Here is a 17164-nt window from a genome sequence, read left to right on the forward strand (position 1 = left end):
ATCCAATCCCAAGCTTTCAAGTTTATTTAACAGTCTGCGATGTGGGACAGTGTCAAAAGCTTTACTAAAGTCTAGATAAGCTACATCTACAGCCCCACCTTGATCTATTACTTTAGTCACCCAGTCAAAAAAGTCAATAAGATTTGTTTGACATGATCTTCCCCCAGTAAACCCATGCTGTTTTGGATCCTGTAAATTGCTGGTTTTGAGATATTCTACAACTCTTTGTTTTAAGAGTGTTTCCATCAATTTCCCTACTACTGATGTAAGGCTCACTGGTCGATAGTTGCTTACCTCTTCCTTGCTTCCACTTTTGTGCAGTGGGACTACATTCGCTGTTTTCCAGTCCTCTGGGATTACTCCAGTAGCTAACGACTGGTTGAATAATTCTGTTATTGGTTTTACCAGCTCCCCTTTAAGCTCTTTTAGTATCCTTGGATGTATCCCATCTGGCCCCATTGATTTATCCACTTTCAGTTTTGAGAGTTCTGTGAGGACTTTCTCCTCTGTAAATGTACTTGTCTCTCCCTCAGTTTTCTGACTATACTTGCAACTTAACTGTGGCCCCTTCCCCTCTCTTTCAGCAGTGAATACTGAGCAGAAATAATTATTAATATTATCTGCTATTACATTGTCCCCCTCAAGAACACTTCCACTCTCTGTCTTCAGTCTAATTATTCCACTTTTTGTTTTTCTCCTTTCACTTATATACCTAAAAAAAAGTTTTCCCCCCTTCACCCACTGACTGGGCCATTTTCTCTTCAGCCTGTGCTTTTGCACATCTGATTACCTTCTTAGCCTCCTTCTGTCTAACAAGATACACCTCTTTGTCCTCATTCTTCTGCGTCTGCTTAAATTTCTTAAAGGCCAACTTTTTTGCTTTCACAATACTTGCTACTTCTTTTGCAAACCACAATGGCTTTCTTTTTCTTGTGTTTTTCCTAACTCTTTTGACACAAAGGGTGACATTCTATGATCTGCGCTAAATGCGCATGTTTTATTTGCGCACCATATCGCCGCAAATCGCCTTTTTTGAAATCGCATTTTTCTGCCTAAATGCGCATATTTAATGTGATGCGCATTGGAGGCTGAAAAGTGCGAATGGGGGCGATTTGCGGCGATGTGGTGCGCTGTTTTTAGTCCTGAAAGTGTGCGATTTTCATGTCTGAAAATCGCACATTTGCAGGACAGCGCAAGGTTGTAAAAAAAAGAGCCGAGCGCGGGGTCCCCCGCCCGAGTGTAACCAGCCCCGGGCTCACTGAGCCGGTGCTGGTGACATAAAATCAGGGTCCCCGACAAATAGGGGTCCCCTTGATTTTATGAAACCAGCACCAGACTCAAGGTCCGGCGCTGGTTCCCAAAATACGGGGGACAAAGTGACTAGGGGTCCCCCGTATTTTAAGAACCAGCACCGGACACAACCAGCCAGCAGGGTAATGCCACAGCCGGGGGGAGACTTTTTATACAAGTCCCCCCGGCCAAAGCATTAACCCCCTGGCTGGTCAGCATGGGCAGGGGTCCTGGGGAAGTGGGGACCCCCCCAATGAAGGGGTCCCCCCCCTCCAGGACTTACCAGCCCATGCTGATAGTCCGGGGCTGTCCTCCATGCCCCTGGGCTGTGGGCATGGAGCTGATGCTTTGTGTAAAAAAAAGAATGATAACTATTGTTTTACACTGGCAAACTATGAGTCCCAGCAAGCCTACCCCGCATGCTGGGACTTGGGGAACCACAAGTCCCAGCATGCGGGGCATTAAAGTGCCCGCTGGCACTTGTAGTTCTGCAGTGTAAAAAATAGTGCACAAAATCACACTGACACCCTGTAAAATAAAACTTTAATACACACAAAACACACACACACTGATACTTACCTACCTTGAGCCCGTAGGTCGGTCCCTGGATCCTGGATTCTTCCTCCGGGGCTCCAGGGCAGAAGAGTCCGGTTCCAGGGCCTTGGTCCTGGTTCCGGGGCTGGTCCTGGGGTTCCGGGGCTCCTGGCGTGAAGAATCCGGGATCCGTGGTAGTCCAGAGGGGTACCTAAGGAGGGAAATTCAACTCACCTGCTCCCCGGCGGCGACCTCCGGTGACAGCGCTGCTCCCGACTGGTACCCGGCTTAAAGGAGTTTGTCCGGCGCTGAGATGTTTCCTCCTCGCCGTCTCTGAACAGAATGATTTCTCGGCCAATCAGGAGCCAAGAAAGTCGGCTCCTGATTGGCCAGAAATCATTCTGAATATAGACGCCGAGGGAGTAACATCTCAGCGCATCCAGAGCAGAGATGTTACTCCCTCGGCGTCTATATTCAGAATGATTTCTGGCCAATCAGGAGCCGACTTTCTCGGCTCCTGATTGGCCGAGAAATCATTCTGTTCAGAGACGGCGAGGAGGAAACATCTCAGCGCCGGACAAACTCCTTTAAGCCGGGTACCAGTCGGGAGCAGCGCTGTCACCGGAGGTCGCCGCCGGGGAGCAGGTGAGTTGGATTTCCCTCCTTAGGTACCCCTCTGGACTACCACGGATCCCGGACCCCGGATTCTTCACGCCAGAAGCCCCGGAACCCCAGGACCAGCCCCGGAACCAGGACCAAGGCCCCGGAACCGGACTCTTCTGCCCTGGAGCCCCGGAGGAAGAATCCAGGATCCAGGGACCGACCTACGGGCTCAAGGTAGGTAAGTATCAGTGTGTGTTTTGTGTGTATTAAAGTTTTATTTTACAGGGTGTCAGTGTGATTTTGTGCACTATTTTTTACACTGCAGAACTACAAGTGCCAGCGGGCACTTTAATGCCCCGCATGCTGGGACTTGTGGTTCCCCAAGTCCCAGCATGCGGGGTAGGCTTGCTGGGACTCATAGTTCGCCAGTGTAAAACAATAGTTATCATTCTTTTTTTTACACAAAGCATCAGCTCCATGCCCACCGCCCAGGGGCATGGAGGACAGCCCCGGACTATCAGCATGGGCTGGTAAGTCCTGGAGGGGGGGGACCCCTTCATTGGGGGGGTCCCCACTTCCCCAGGACCCCTGCCCATGCTGACCAGCCAGGGGGTTAATGCTTTGGCCGGGGGGACTTGTATAAAAAGTCTCCCCCGGCTGTGGCATTACCCTGCTGGCTGGTTGTGTCCGGTGCTGGTTCTTAAAATACGGGGGACCACTAGTCACTTTGTCCCCCGTATTTTGGGAACCAGCGCCGGACCTTGAGTCTGGTGCTGGTTTCATAAAATCAAGGGGACCCCTATTTGTCGGGGACCCTGATTTTATGTCACCAGCACCGGCTCAGTGAGCCCGGGGCTGGTTACACTCGGGCGGGGGACCCCGCGCTCGTTTTTAATGGGAAAATGCGATATCGCCATTTTGTGGTCTAATTACCGCAAAATAACGAAAATCGCATAGCATAGAATGTCACCCACAGTTCTGTTGCTTTTAGAATTGCACTTTTTAATTTTTCCCACTTATCCTACACTCCTTCCAAGTTCTTCCACTCTGCCAAAGAATCCCTTACAGAGTTTCCCATCTAAAATCAGCCTTCCTAAAATCTAACACCTTTGTTTTTGTGTGCGATGAGTCAGTCTCTGTCTTTATTTTGAACCATACTGCTTGATGGTCACTGGATCCCAGATTTTCACCCACATTTATGTCAGATATTCTGTCACCATTTGTAAGTATTAAGTCTAATATTGCGTCCTTACGAGTGGGCTCCCTCACCAATTGCTGGAGGGATGCTCCTTGCAAGGAATTCAGCATGTCCCTACTTCTGGTGGAACTTGCAACAGGCAGCTCCCAGTTTACATCAGGTAGATTAAAGTCTCCCATGATTATCACCTCTCCTTTTAATGCCATTTTATTGATGTCCTGCAATAGGCTCTTGTCTAGTTCCTCTTCCTGACCTGGAAAAATTAACACTAATTATTTATTAACAGTTTCTTACATAGCGCATACATATTCCGCAGCGCTCTACAGATAATATTTGAACACTCACATCAGTCCCTGCCCCAGTGAAGCTTACAATCTATATTCCCTACCACATGTACACGCACACACAGACATTCTAGGGTTAATTTTGTTGGAAGCCAATTAACCTACCTGTATATTTTTGGATTGTGGGAGGAAACCAGAGTACCCGGAGTAAACCAACGCAAGCACGGGGAGAATATACAAACTCCGCACAGTTAGAGCCATGGTGGTAATCAAACCTGTGACCTCAGCGCTGTGAGGCAGTAATGCTAACCATTACACCATCCGGTGTTAATGAACTACACATCCCAGGATGCTTGGCATTCATTTTGCTATATGGCCATGCTGAAACTGATGCAAGGCATGCTGGGATGTGTAGTTCATCAACATCTGGAGGGTCGGTGTTGCCCAGCCCTGCCCTAGTGGATGGTAGGGCATGAAGTACCGCCTGTCAGCACCTGGCTCAAAAAAAATGTGAAATACCCCATGTCGACCATGTCAATCTAATGACCCTGTCGACCTAGACTCATGTCAACCTAATGACTGTTAACCAACATGCTGGGGACCCATTGACTGTTTCCCACACTGAACCACATCACCACGCTACATCCCTCATAGGCTGCACCTTTTCACTACACTATATTGTCCTATATTATGAACTACTACAATGCATTCCCCTATAAGTGGAACTACTATGGTACACTAAACTTAATTCCCCCAATTTGCTCCACTACATCACTACACTACATCACTACACTACATCCCCCCCCCCATATGCTGCACTACAACACTACATGACATCCCATGGTATGCAGAACTACATTACATCCCCAATATGCAGCACATCACTACACTACATTCCACTATGTGCTTTATCCCTTATACACAGGGATCTTACCATCAGGAAGATCTCTTATCTACTCCTAAGATAAAAAAGGAGGGCAGCAGAGTAGAAGGGGAAAAAAGGCTGCCCTGGTTCTCTGAACGGGAAAGAGCAGAGGAGTAAAAGGGTAAGGAGTTTTGGACTGACCTGGTCCTGCAGAAGGGAGGAACTTCTTGGAACAGTACAGATGCAGCACATGGGTAGCTGGTCCAGGAAGCGTGACCAGCCACCACGACCACATGAAGAAGAGGCGACTGCTACATTGAAGCGCTGACACTAATCCAGCCAGACAGTCTACAATGTTACTAATGAAGCTGTGGACCCCTTAAGTGATGCTGCAATGGTAGTTTTACCTCTGACTCCCATTGTTGTAGCTTTTGGGTACTTGCTATGGTGAATAAAAAAGAAATGCATGCACATTAAAAAAAAAAACTCTCCCCCTGGCCGGCTCTCTGGGCATGCGCGAGGTCTCACTATTTTCACAAATGCAGCCCGGAGCCAGCAGCAGGACTAGTGTTGTCCCTGCAGTTGGAATAAGGCAACACTAGGCCTGGGCTGGCAAAGCGGGCTGGGCGATTTAAGGCCTTGGAGGCTGTTAATACATTGCCCTGGCTGCTAATTGCTGGGGGGGGATTGCAGGGGACAGTCCTGCTGTGCCTAATGCACATTGGGTGCGTTGTTACAGAGCAGGCCCTAGCCTAAATGATGCCATAGACAAGATTTTGGCTGGTGCCCCCTAGCACCGCCACTAGTTTCGCCTCTGACCCTGCTCCCCTTTCCCAACACCATCAACCCTCATCATAGCAGTCATCATTTTGGTGCTCCTACCCACAATATTTTAAATTGAAACAGTGCACACATTCGGTGCGCAGCCCAAACGGGTGTGTTCTTGCTGGGAAAGGGCCTGGCCACACAATAGTACCCCCAATTCAAATTATGCCACACAGTAGTGCAACTTTATTCACATTATATCATGCGTTACATCACACAGTATTACCACTTTACCTTATGTACATTACTCCTCACATTATTCACATTATACCCTTAGAAATAAATCCTGAGAAAATATTGTATTTTAAGCACCTCCATTGCCACACTGCAACTCGGCACAAAGCAGTGTGTGCTGGGCAGAGGAGAAGAGCTGCAGTTGCTGCTGTCATTTAAGGGGAGGGGGCCCGGGGCCCCCACTGGGCCCTTCCATCAGACTTTGGGCCTGGGTAATTTTGTACCCCCTACTCCTTTCTCTCAGCACCCCTGATAATACCACACAGTAATGCCCCTTACACGTGACACACATTGTTAATGTCCTTATAAACATAATGCCCCTTACACGTATGCCAACCTTTATTAATGCCCTTCATACACATAATGACACACATAATGCCCCTTACACATATGTTGCACATTATTAATACCCTTATACACATGTGTGGAAAACTAAATTGCATCTCTACGCCATTGGCGTATTACGGCCACCCTCTACGCAGTTCTCTGTTGCAGTTGCGACTTATTAGCTTAACTTAACGGACAAGGATGGACGTGATGCGTTAATGGTTAAATCTTATTCTGATATGTCCCCTCTTGTTTCTATTCTTTTGTTGGTGTGACCCCATGAGTCAATCCAGACTTTGTTTTTTTTTATTTGTTTTGTCACAATTGCCGTCAACAGTTGCAGAGGCCAGGGGGGGGTGAAACAATCACTATACCTGCCCTCCCAGATACCTAAATCAATGTAACCAGATAAACCTTTGTGTGTAGTGAAACCAATGACCACCCCTCCAGTTCAAACTGGTTTTCAGCTGCTGTCCAAATACCAGAACAAAGGAGCAGCATGGCTTGACGGGATTCCCGTGGACTGGAAGATCGTGGTTTGGAGGGCCAATGACCACCGGCCAAGTCCCCTTTCTGCATCCAATAATATCCCAGCTTGTCCCCACTCCCCCTTGGTATATAGTTTGTTGTCAGGATCTGGAAGCTCCACTTGTGATCTATTTCGGAGCACAATTCCCGAGGCCTCTGGAAACCCCTGTCCGCTTGTGGTATCAGCTCCTCTTGACGGTAATTGATATATATATTTCTTTATGTGTGCCAGTTGTATGTGTTAGCCGTAGCCTGCATTGCTAAATTTATGTAACTCTGTTGCTTTTCATGTATAAACTGTATTGTGTATTTTCATATTTTATATATATTCTCTTATTCTGTTTACCCTTTGTGTCCACTTTGGACAATAAATTTATTGTCCCACGGGGTTGGACCCATGACCCTTATAATCTCAGTGAGTGCTTCCATTACTTAACTACAAGTGTATCAGCGTTTGAGACGCAGGGTCAGCTTTGATCATAACCAAGCGCCTATGCTTTATTAAGGCTTGTGTATCAATAACTGGTCCAAGGTTATAAAAGGGACAATCAGTGCATAAGAAGCAACTTGAGGGTATCACACGCATTAGCGTCTGAGTTGCACGTGTATCGCATGTGCGCCTATGATGACTTGTTCATACTTGACCATCCACGTGGGCATAGAGTCAGATCATGAAAGTGTTGTGAGCGCAGTGAAGCACCATGCTCGAAGCATGTCGAGTGAAGCAGTATACTTGTACGGTGTCCATGAAGACCAATGTTGGCATACTGTAGATCACAGGTCTTCAACCTGTGGCCCTCCAGATGTTGTAGAACTACATGTCCCAGCATGCCCTGACTGTTTTGGCATGCTCTTATAGGAAAAAAAATGTGGCAATGCATGATGGAACATGTAGTTTCACAACATCTGGAGGGCCATAGGTTGAAGACCCATGCTGTAGATCGTAGACTATAAAAACAGTAATAATAATCGTTCTACAGATAGATTGACCTGTAAAAAAACATGTGGTATAGGTGGTATCGAGAGTAACGGGCATGAAACCGTTAAAGCTCCCAGGATTCACTGGTTCCTCCTCCCCTATACTCTGCCCGCAGCCCCCCAGGCCAGCCATCATTTGTCACGGGGGCTGGTGGACATTTTTATTTAATTATTTATTTCTTACTATTAGAGCAAGCAGCAATGTGTGTCCCATAGGAATGTCGCAGATGCCTTTCCATCAACTTCCACCAAGTGACTCATCCGATATTCTCAGCTGGCATCGATAAAGTAGATGCTAACTAGAAAGCTTTTCTTGTGTCCTCTGCTAGTTAGCCCTGGAGGAAAATGTCAGAATAGGGGAGTATGGCTCCCCCATTAGCCCTTCAACCAGCCCAAGGTGGTTTTTCTGCCTTTTGGGCCATTATTTCTTACCCTCCTTCTGAGATACTCAGCAGTCAGTGTTAGAGATGGGTCGCGAATGAAGCAGATCTTTTGGACAGATCCCATAAAAGAGTGAGTGAGCCGCCGAACCCAAAAAAGGTGAACCGCCTTTTTTTTTTTACTTTCAGTTTCGTTTTGGATTATAATGCATTTGCCTGATCTCAGTACTGCCACCTGTGGCAGCTGAGATGTACTAACTCTGGAGACTGAGGAGTAGATGTATGAAGCAGTGATATGGATAAATTGCCCGGTACTTTATCACCGGCCAGTCAGCTCCTGACTTTTGAATTACAGGCTGGGTTTAAAAAGCAACAGTCAGGAGCTGATTGGCCGGTGATAAAGTACCAGGCAATTTATCACTTCTCCTCCCTTATCACTACTTCATACATCTACCCCTGAGTACAGTGCTGCGACTGCAAGTGAAAGAAAGAATAACAAGGCTGCTGCTGCTAGGGATGGCCATCGATGGCGATTCTGCACCCAGCCATCCATCAGTGTTTTACTCTGTCATGCATGTTCTTATTTGTTCAGCTCACTGTTTTTAAAGAAAAAGTTAAAAAAAATGGCAATAAATGATTGTAAAACAAATGACAGGTATGCTTCATTATTATCAAATTACCCCTTTTTTCAAAGTGAGACGATGGTCCGTGTAAAAGATCTGAATCTTTTCACAGATTGATCACTTGATCCCAGCTCTTCTTAGTGACCCGTTTTGCCCATCTTTAGTCAGTGTTATTAAAAGTCTGCCACAGCGAGTCTCAGGAGCCAGGTTCAGTCTCATTGTACACCTCTCCCAAGGGCAAGGTTATACAGCACTTACTTTACCAGCCTATCAGTGCCCAATTACTGTATGTATGTATGCATTGCATGAGACTTTTTGCTAGCTTCTTCTGCTACTGTTTTGCCCCCTTCCAAAGAGGTCATACCTCCTTTCTGCCACAAAGCATAGTAACACCCCTGCAATTAATTAGGTTTCCTTAATTTAATGAAGTTATTTGGTTTCAACAACAAACGTGTCATACCGCAAGGCTGCCAATGGCTGCCCTTCAAACTCAAGGGTGCACCACTGGCAGCCAATAAACTGGCTACAACATTAAAGCAGGGGCAAACGCAGGATTTTCAGAAGGGGGTTTCCAGAGAGGGGCAGAGCAAAGCACAGAGATGGACACTTAGGTGACTCAGTATATTCCGGGTCAGTTAAACTATTATAGATAGACCAAATGTATATTAATAATAATAATAAATATATATATATAGAGAGAGAGAGAGCGAGAGAGAAGTAAGATGATGGCACTCAAGAGTCTTTTGGAGAACTGGTATAAATCGAAAAAAACAGCCAACTCAGTGGGTATGTGCCAACGTTTCGGGCAGTGCGCCCTTTATCAAGACATAGCAAATATTGATACAAAACTTACATTTATAGATGTGAAGTACACAGCAAGCCTCGTGCTCCCTTCACCCGTCCTCCCCTCGGCGGGGTTCTGATGACGTCAGGAAACCTACTGTCAGTCACCTGGCACCCTGGCGCAAGGAGGCGTGTACCAAAGGTGTAGGGGGTTACCAAGGTAACCATATTAAACAATAGGAGATAGGGAAAAAAATGAAAAAAAAAAAAATTTATATAAGGAGAAAAAAATCGCTCCGTGATACGTGGTGTGTGCACCATTGTTGTTAATGATTTGGAAAACGGCTATTGGAGGCTGACGGCTGAAGTAAACACTCAATAAGCGAAAATGTTTTAAAATAGGCAGCGGCATATAAGTAGCGAATATTCGCAGAGGCAATGTTACAAAGTAGACAGGTATGTACAACCATATACATGAGGCTTAAGGGAAGAAAAGGTCTGGGCACGGCGTTCCCAAAAGACTCTTGAGTGCCATCATCTTACTTCTCTACATTTTCCCCTGCCCTGGGGATTGAGAGGCACCTCGAGCAGTTGCCACAGGCTTTTGAGTGCCAGGATTACTATAATATATATATATATACATATATACATAACAGCAGTGTAGACCCCTGGGCATAGCAATGTATTAGGGCCCCTACCGATCCTCCAGTGGTAGGGGTGGTGGGTGCTATGAGCGAAAGCTTTGATGTCCCACGGGTGGCAAGGGGTATTATATCAACCACTCAGCATGTAGGGCCTGGATCAGTAATTTCCACTAATTACCCCTTTACTGCACAGATGGTGGGAGATGGGGTCAGAGAAGGGGGCATTGGGCTGAATGAAGGGGCCCTGATACATAACTTTCAGCGTGGTAGAAGATGCATAATATGCAGAGGAGGGGAGTGGGCTTATTATTCATAATTTTCTGGTGGGAGGACAGCTCGTCTTGTAAGTGAAGACGCCATGAGTGGTCTGTAAGGAGGAGACAGAGATGTGCATACCATGCCCCCCAGGGCCAATATGGCGCAATTAAGATCACAGAAGTGGACTCTCTTTTGATGCATTTTAGTAAACTCGGCAACAGTGGCAGTGGAGGAAACAGGTATACAAGTGTGTAGTCCCACGGAACTGAGAGGGCATCCACTGCCACTGGGTGCTGAGTCTGTAAATTGGCAGCTTGTGGTTGAGCCTGGAGGCCATCAGATCTATCTGTGGTACCCCCCCCCCCCCTTCCCCAATGCAGAGTCAGGAGACGAATCATGTCTGGTTGTAAGGCCCACTCCCCTGGGTGCAGATCTTGACGGCTGAGATAATCTGCCTCCCAATTGTCTATACCCGGGATAAACACTGCTGACTGACCTGTTGCATTATGTTCTCCCCAGTGAAGGATCGACCGAACCTCTCGCATGGCTCCTCAACTTCGAGTGCCTCCTTGGCGATTGATATACGCTACTGCTGTTGTGTTGTCTGATTGTATTTTGAGCTGAGGAAAGACCAAATTTAATTGGAATTGTAGATCTCATACTGCAAATCTGAGATACATTTGATGTTGGCACATGAGATAAGCACATGCATCTTTTATATCCTTGGACATCTTTAATATCCAAGCCTCGCTGGCAATCACTGACTGGATGGATTCCATCTTGAAACAATGGTACATAACATAGCGATTTAAGGACTTAAATTTAGGATTGGCCACCAAGAACCGTCCAATTCCGGCACTAGAAAAAGATTGGTATGCACTGAGCATTTTTCAGCCCAGCTATTTTTCCAAGTGTAGCACACGTGACATCATGCACACTGCACCATCTTGCTGAATGGCAGAGGAGCTGTGGCGCAAAGAGAAGTAGTTGCCAGAAATGTCACACAAGAAGAAAATGGACAAATCAGGAGCCAAAAGAATGTGGGGTTAGGGCTGTAGAGACAGAAGGAGTCTGGGGTGGGAGGGTTGAAGGGGGTAATCAGCCAGGGCACCAATGCAGCATGGACTGTGGAGGGAGGACAGAGCGCCAGGGTGAGGATGAGGATTGCTGGTGCTCCTTCCTGCCGCTAGCGTGTGATGCCACGTCCCGGGCTGGCTGTGATCTGCCCCGCTATCTGAGTATTTTTTGGTTAAGTGGCAATTTGGGCAGGGACAAGCAGCGTGGGGTAATCCATTTTCCAGGGGAAGGTATGGGATCCATGCCAGGCGAAGCAGGATGGGGCCTGGTGCACAGGAGGAGCCAGAATGTGGGAGGGGGTAATGAGTAGAGGGTATTTTCAAACTGCCCCCCTAAATTTACAGTCTAGATCCAGCCCTGGGAGAGACACAAGGGACTAGTGCTGGAGAGACAGCTGATCCTTTTTTTTTTAAGTAATACAGAACCATGCTGGGGGAGGGAGTTGTAGTGTTGTGCCTAGGGATGACCTGTCTCTTAAATCTACCACTGAATCTGATCATTTGAATCGTGACACTTGTTAGTGGGAATCAGGGCCATCTTTTCTTATTGGCTTACTGCCCCACGATTCCAGGCACCTTTGAGCTAGTGCCCCCAGAGGTAGTTAGAAAATGCTGCTCTGATTGTGAATTACACAGATGATGATGAATAGCTGCGAGCATGCTGATTGGTGGATGGCTGGAATTATGTGGAGTGATTATGCATGACTGCAGAACAGAGTTGCTTTTAAAATGTCTGATTATTATATACACCCCCAAATCTTATGGGGCCTACACACTTGGAGATATGCTGAGCGATCTGCCAGGGCCAGTGTTCTCCGGTAAGAACACTGGTCCTGACACCGGTGATTTACTAGCTTTATCCAGCATGCTGCATATTAATCACCAGGCGATAACGACACGCAGGTCTGAGCATCGCTATCGTTATCACTATGCCCCTACACATGGAGTGATGTAGAGGCATTTTCCAAAGGGATCTAGTGAGATGGCTTAGAAAATGCCCTGCAATCAAGAAATGCCCGCTTACAAGAAATTACTCTACCATCGCTGGTACACTATAACTCTTAAGGCTCATACACACTCGAAGATTTTCATTTCAAAAGACTTTGCAAAAAGTGGTGCCAGTAATATATACATTGCTGGCATGTGCCAGCAATGTATATATTACTGGCTAATAACATTGGTGGCCAGTGTGCTGTATGCTGTGCTCCGTGTGGAGCAAGTCGGAGGGAGCAGGGCGGATAGAAGCCGGGAGGGGCGGGGCGTCAGCTGACAGTCTGTGCTGTGGCCGGGCGGGAGCAGCTGCAGCCTGGAGAACTATGGAGCCGGGCAGAGCAGGGCAGACGAGCGGGGCAGTCCTTCAGCGGCGGTGAGTATGATCTGCAGCCGGCGGGGGAGCAGGGGGAGGGAGCGGGGCGGTCAGCCGGGCTGAAAGTGTATCATCTTTCAGCCCGCACTGCGTACACACCTGGCGATGATGGCTGAAAAACCAGCCATCATCGCTAGATGTGCTGGTAAAACCAGCAGACTGCCCACCTCGTTGGCGATGATGTGGGAGCGCGCATCATCGCCAGTCGGCAGTCGGGGGGGCATACACACTAGGCGACTTTCAGGTGAAAATCGCTCAAAACGGCTGTTTTGACAGATTTTCAGCTGAAAGTCGTCTAGTGTGTATGGGCCTTAAATAAACAATAAGCTAGAGATATGTAGGAGTTTTGGGGTTTTTTTGTTAGAACAAATGTTAACTGCATGAAAAAATGGTAAAATGACAGCTTAGTAAACAATGTAAATGTGTAATGGTTTTACTTATTACACCCATTAATGAGTCATGTATACACATATGTAATTAGATGAGAGCAGTACATGCTGTGAATAACATCTGATTTGTAAGCATAAGAGGTTCCATGGTGTAATGGTTAGCACTCTGGACTTTGAATCCAGCAATCTGAGTTCAAATCTCGGTGGAACCTATGACTTTTTATTTGACTTATGTTACACAAGAATCATCTTTATTCAAAGTATTTTCATGATACTGTTTTACTTATTTACATAATGGTTTAGCACCAAATGCTAGATTGAAATGTCACCTAGTCACCCCTAGATCTTCCAAATGGCACTACAAGGACCAGCCATTTGTAGGATCTAGGGGTGACTTCAGTTGAGTTACCTACACCACCACAATGGATTTGAAGTGACCCAAACTAGATGTGCTTTAACTGAAGACCTTCAGCTTTAATTTGAGGGTATTTACATCCAAATTAGGTGAACAGTGTAGGAATTACAACGGTTTCTCTATGTAACTCCCACTTTTTAAAGGACCAAAAGTAATGGGACAAACTAAACAGTCCTAAATCAAACTTTCACTTGTTAATACTTTGTTGCAAATTATTTGCAGTCAATTGCAGTCTGAAATCTGGAACACATAGACATAACCAGACGCTGGGTTTCATCCCTGGTGATGCTCTGCCAGGCCTCTACTGCAAATGTCTTCAGTTCCTGCTTGTTCTTGGGGCAGTTTCCCTTTTGTTTTGCCTTCTTCAAATAAAATGAATGCTCAATCACATTCAGGTCAGGTCACTGACTTGGCCATTGCTTAACATTTCACTTATTTGCCTTAAAAAACTCTTTGGTTGCTTTTGCAGTATGCTTTGGTTCATTGTCCATCTGCACTGTGAAGCACAGTCCAATGAGTTCTGAAGCATTCAACTGAATATGAGCAGATAATATTGCCCGAAACACTTCAGAATTCATCCTGCTATTTTTGTCAGCAGTCACATTATCAATAAATAAAAGGGAACCAGTTCATTTGGCAGCCATACATGACCACGCCATGACACTATCACCCCCATGCTTCACTGATGAGGTGGTATGTTTTGGATCTTCTCTTCCCATCACTCTGGTACAAGTTTATCTTTGTCTCATCTGTTCATAGGATGTTGTTCCAGAACAGTAAAGGCTTTTTTAGATGTTGTTTGGCAAACTCTAATCTGGTCTTGTGATGTCTTCTCTTGATTGTTGATTTTGACACATATACACCTACCTCCTGGAGAGTGTTCTTGATCTGGCCAACTTTTGTGAAGGGGTTTTTCTTCACCAGGGAAGTACTTTTTCTGTCATCCACTACAGTTGTTTTCCATGGTCTTCCGGGTCTTTGGTGTTGCTGAGCTCTCCGATGCGTTCTTTCTTTTTAAGAATGTTCCAAACAATTGATTTGGCCACACCTAATGTTTTTGCTATCTCTCTGATGGGTTTGTTTTGATTTTTCAGCCTAACAATGGCTTGCTTCACTAATAGTGTCAGCTCTTTGGATCTCATATTGAGAGTCCAAATGCAAATGTCACACCTGGAATCAACTCCAGACCTTTTAGTTTTTGAGTCGATTGTCCCATTACTTTTGGTCGCTTAAAAAGTAGGAGGCATGTATAGAAATTGTTGTAATTCCTACACCAATCACCTGATTTGGATGTAAATACCCTCAAATTAAACCTGAAAGTCTGCAGTTAATGCACATCTCGGTTGGTTCATTTCAAATCCATTGTGGTGGTGTATAGTATATCTGAATTTTTATGAAGCAGTTTTAATATCTTATTTGCTAATACTTTTTTCATTTTCTGGGGGAACATTTATCTTTCTCACCTTTTTCTTCTTTAGAATAACCCTTTCATTTCATGCACCTGAGAAATATTAGTAAATTGATTGAGCCGCTACCATCTTATACTATAAGGATCTGCCAGTCCTCCAGCAGAAACTCCACTAGGTGGGTCTCAATGATGCATTTCTACCTTTAGGCATATTTCTTGAGTTCTCTACCCTCAGAGATAGGTTTGGACTATTATCAAATAATTTTCATGCATCTGTATTACTTATACCCCTTTTACACCGAGGCAAAAACCCAGGTTGGACCCAGGTCAGCATTGGTGTAAAAGGGACCAACCCAGGTCCATTGACACTGGAATCCTACCCAGGTCCTGACCAGGGTGGAACACTGGTCGGACCTTGGTAGTGGGCAGTGTAAATGGTCCCAACACAGGTCGGGACATCAGGTTGTGCTGAAAGGATACCAGAAGCACAGGCCTCCTTTCCGTAAGTCAGCACCATGCGATCCACAGTGCATTGCAGCAGCAAAAGACAGCAGCCAGGAAGGACGCAGCCACGTGCAGACAGCGCACAAGGCTCCGGGCACCCCTGCTACCTGGCACTCCATAGGTGGACCAGACCTGCCACAACCCTATCTGGCAGTAGCGGGAGCAAAAGCTTAAAGGTGGAGGGTGCGTGATGTGCCTCCCACTCCAGTGACTCCATTTTTTTTATTAGGGATATATACCCTACCTACAGAAATCATAATTGGATGCAGGATCATTTATGTTCATGAAAAACCTCAGTCTCACTTGCAAATTATTTGTTCCAAATCTGTTTTCTCCTAACTTTTACCTTGGCTTCTTTCAATTAAATTGAGACATCTCCAGTTGTCACTATACCAAATAAAATGTAATTACTATTATCTGGTCTAGGCTGAGTGGAATACGTCAAGCTTCAGTAATTACATTTTTTTTTATCAATCAGCAGTTGTGAAGTAGGAATAATGCTGGTATGTTTTTTTTTTGCTTCTAAGAAATGTGCTATACCGGTATATTTCTGGCCTTACTTTCTTTTAAACCCATCACCACAAAAGCACCTTCAGATCAGAGAAACGGGGGCCCCTCTCCCCAGCACGTTTCGAGCTCCTGCTCTTTATCAAGGCAGGCCTTGATAAAGAGCAGGAGCACGAAACGCGTTTGAAAGAGGGAGCCCCGTTTTTCTGATCTGAAGGTGCTTTTGTGGTGATGTGTTGAAATGAAGTAAGGCCAGAAATACTCTCCATCTGTGCATACTGGTATAGCACATTTCTTGGACCTTGACCCAATTTCTAACCTCCCACATCGCTCGACAGACAGGATTTTACTTTTATGTATGTATGTATGTATAAAAATAATAACTCCTTTTTATCATTACTGAGGAGGGGAAAAAACATTATTTTTTTGGAAATACATTGAGACAACCAAGTGAAAGATACCTTTTGAGGAGTGGAACTATGTGATTCACCGTGAGTACGGGTACGCACCCACCAGGTCATTGTAAAGAAACCTTTATGAGTGTCAAGCCCCTTGTTTTTGTGTAAGGTAATTTACCTTGCCTACACTCTGTGAGGTTATAGTCACCATTTATCTTCCATGTGCAAGAAATAAGTTTTACTAAAATCAGGTATTCTTTTTCACATATCCATTAAATGAACATAACGAATACGGAAAAATTGAAAGGAGAAATCAGACAACAGAAACATCGTGATCAGATAAGTATTCAGCGCCATATTCATTTAACCCCACCCCCTATTCCAAATTACAGAAACCTGGCTCACACAATCAGACAAGGCCTCCCCTGCAGCACTGTAACATGGTGGTTTCCACTTCACTCATACCTCCAGGCCTGATAACTGTAAAGGAGGTGGGGTAGGTATATTACTGCCCCAATCCTTCAAATACTCCGTTCTACCATCAGTTCCTTCACTCATATTCACATAATTTGAAGTACACTCTATTAGGATTTTTTCCCCTTTCACTCTGCGTGTTGCTGCCATCTATTGCCCACCTGGGCTTCCAAAATCTCAATTTCTGGAACATTTCTCTGCCTGGCTCCCCCACTTCTTATCATCTCACATCTACACCATCATCCTGGGTGACTTCAATATTGCTATTGACAG

This window comes from Crinia signifera, chromosome 1 (assembly GCF_055691185.1).
Source record: "Crinia signifera chromosome 1, ASM5569118v1, whole genome shotgun sequence".
Lineage (NCBI taxonomy): Eukaryota > Metazoa > Chordata > Amphibia > Anura > Myobatrachidae > Crinia > Crinia signifera.